Source organism: Ictalurus punctatus, chromosome 15 (genome assembly GCF_001660625.3).
Source record: "Ictalurus punctatus breed USDA103 chromosome 15, Coco_2.0, whole genome shotgun sequence".
Lineage (NCBI taxonomy): Eukaryota > Metazoa > Chordata > Actinopteri > Siluriformes > Ictaluridae > Ictalurus > Ictalurus punctatus.
Genome location: NC_030430.2, coordinates 3,660,044 through 3,663,521, shown reverse-complemented (window position 1 = coordinate 3,663,521; position 3,478 = coordinate 3,660,044).

The window sequence follows — 3,478 nt, the reverse complement described above, 5'->3', positions numbered from 1 at the left end:
TCTCAATAAACCCTTCCCCTGCAAATTAATTACATCCCATGTACACACAATGTGTTACTTCTGACTACTGGCAGCTATTTGTTTTTTTTATATATACATATATTTTTTTTGTCATTGTTGATCAAAATTATTAACCCCGCCCCCCTCCCTTTCTTTTAAATAATTCTTTGCACTATAGGAAAATCCGCTATGGAATCAATGGCATGCTTTGTGTGAATTACATTCAGCGTCACTAATTGCTGTTGTTAATGTTTGTTTTTCCGTATTCCTTAAAAGACACAATGTAAATAATCAGCGATGTTTTAATAGAACTGTTCTGTGTACATTCTTAATCATGTGTATAAAGACATACAATGGAATGCATAGACCTTTTTTCTTGTATTTTTTTAAATAAATCATTTTATGAGTGCACCAAAGTTTCCTGGGGTTTTTTTTTTTTGGTTTTTTTTTTTTTTTTTTTTTAATTTTATTTTACATTATGCACACAATGTTCAGTGGAGGCTGAAAACACACCAACCTTTGATCATACAACAAAGCAAAGCAACAAAGTTTTGTTGTAATCCAGGTACATTTTTTTTTTTTTTTTTTTGGTACATTGGATCATACCTCGGGATCAAACAATCTCCAGTGTATAAAAAAAAAATTATATATATATATATATATATATATATATATATATATATATATATATATATATAATATTTTATTTCAGTGTCAAAGATCATGCCCTTGTAATATCATAACCATAACATTTGGATCACCATCTTTATGGTCTCTATTAAAAATATTGTTTAAAAGCTACGCCATTTTAAAGATAAATCGAGAGGGGTTGTTTACCTGCAGCACACAACAGCAACCAACATAAACAGAGTGAAAGAAAATGCTTAAGGCTAAGTGTAGTTGCTTGTTTTAATTCAGTATTGAAGAGTACCAAAAAAATGGTCTTGATGCATCCCTAGTCTTGATCATTTAAAAAAAAAAAAAAAAAAGTTGTACTGTAATTGAAGACCCACGATGACTTCATGCAATACTTTATCAACATTATCAAGAACGATGAAATACTTTCCCCTGAGGATGTGAGGATATGCCTCTATAACAGCATACCATGATAATGTGCAACCATAACGTTACTGATTATCTACATAAATTCATATACAGTAGTGCTTGAAAGTTTGTGATCCCTTTAGAGTTTTCAATATTTCTGCATAAATATGGCCTAAAACATCATCAGATTTTCCCACAAGTCCTAAAGTAGATTAAGAGAACCCAATTAAACAAATGACATAAAAAAAATATTATACATGATTTTTATTTATTGAGGAAAATGACCCAATATTACATATCTGTGAGAGGCAAAAGTATGTGAACCTTTGCTTTCAGTATCTGGTGTGACCCCCTTGTGCAGCAATAACTGCAGTAGACGTTTGCGGTAACTGTTGATCAGTCCTGCGCGTCGGCTTGGAGGAATTTCAGCCCGTTCCTCAGTACAGAACAGATTGAACTCTGGGATGTTGGTGGGTTTCTCACATGAACAGCTTGCTTCAGGTCCTTCCACAACAGTTCTACTGGATTACGGTCCAGACCATTCCAAAACTTTAACTTTATTCTTCTTTAACCATTCTTTGGTAGAATGGCTTGTGTGCTTAGTTCACAGGCAGATATCCTGATATTTTCCTACTACATTTCACAGTATCAATCAGAATTTATTGTTCCATTAATGATGGTGAGTCGTCCTGGCCCAGATGCAGCAAAACAAACCCAAACCATGACACTACCACCAGCATGTTTCATAGATGGGATAATATTCTCATGCTGGAATGCAGTGTTTTCTTTTATCCAAGTAAGACTCTTCTGATTTTAACCAAAAAGTTCTATTTGGTCTCATCTATCCACAAAACATTTTTCCATTAGCCTTCTGGCTTGTCCACCTGATCTTTAGCCTAACTGCAGCAATGTGCTTATTGAAAAGTGGCTTTCTCCTTGAACCCACACCATTGTTGTCCAGTGTTCTCCTGATGCTGTACTCATGAACATTAACATTAGCCAGCGTGAGAGACGCCTTTATTCGCTTAGAAGTTACCCTGGTTCCTTTGTGGCCTCACAGACTATTACACGTCTTGCTCTTGGAGTGATCTTTGTTGGTCGGCCACTCATGGGGAGGGTAACAATCTTCTTAAATTTCCTCCATTTGTACACAATCCGTCTGAATGTTTTAGTTTTAGATGTTTTAGTAGCCTACTCCATCCTGATGAGCCTCAACAACTCTTTTTCTGAAGTCCTCAGAAATCTCCTTTATTCGTGCCATGATACACTTCCACAAATGTGTGTTGTGAAGATCAGACTCTGATAGAACCCTGTTCTTTAATTAAAACATGCCACTCACTCACACCTGATCGTCATCCCACTGATTGGAAACACCTGACTCTAATTTCACCTTCAAATAAACTCCTAATCCTAGAGGTTCACGTACGTTTCAATCAGTTAGGACTTCTTACGTTGTGTTTTGATAAGCAGATCAGTGCTGTTGTCAAAAGCAGCTTTATTTCAGCTGAGATCTATAGCCAAAATCAAGAAAATGCTCTCTGAGAAGGAACTGGAAATGGTTATTCATGCATTTATAAAATTAAGGTTAGACTACTGTAATTCCCTTTATTTTGGATTGCCTAAAGCTGCTCTAGATCGCTTGCAAAAGGTAGAAAATACAGCGGTTACATTACTGACTGTCACCATAAAACCTGAGCATATTACTCCTGTCCTCGCCTCTTTACACTGGTTACCAGTCAATTTCTCCATTGATTTTAAAATTTTGATATTAATTATTAAAACTTTGCATGCACTCGCTCCTCAGTACATATGCGATCTCCTTACCCCGTATACTGCCTCAAGACCTGTTCGATCATCCACTCAACTACTCCTGTCAGTCCCTCGTTCACATTTTAAACCCAAAGGTGACCGGGCTTTCTCCGTAGCTGCTCCCAGGCTCTGGAATAGTCTCCCTTTGCATATTAGATCTTAGATGTTCAAATCTTCTCCGAAGACCCACTTCTATTCGTTATCTTTTATTTCGGTCTGAGGGTGTCGAATTTTCATTTGTCCATTGGTATTTGTACTATTAAATGTTTATTTATAAATCTGTTTTATACGACTTGTACAGCACTTTGGTTTAAACGTCTGTTGTTTGTCAACGCGCTTTATAAATAAATCAACGAAACGAAACAAAATTTTGCTACTCACAGATATGTAATATTGGATAATTGTCCTTAATAAATAAATGACCATGTAAAATATTTGGTCTTATTTGTTTAATTGGGTTCTCTTGGTCTACTTTTACATGTGTGAAAATCTGATGATATTTATATCATATTTATGCAGACATATAGAAAAAAGGGTTCACAAACTTTCAAGCACCAGTGTAGATTTATAGTGATTTTTAAAAAAATTATATTTATTTATTTATAATAATAATAATAATAATAAC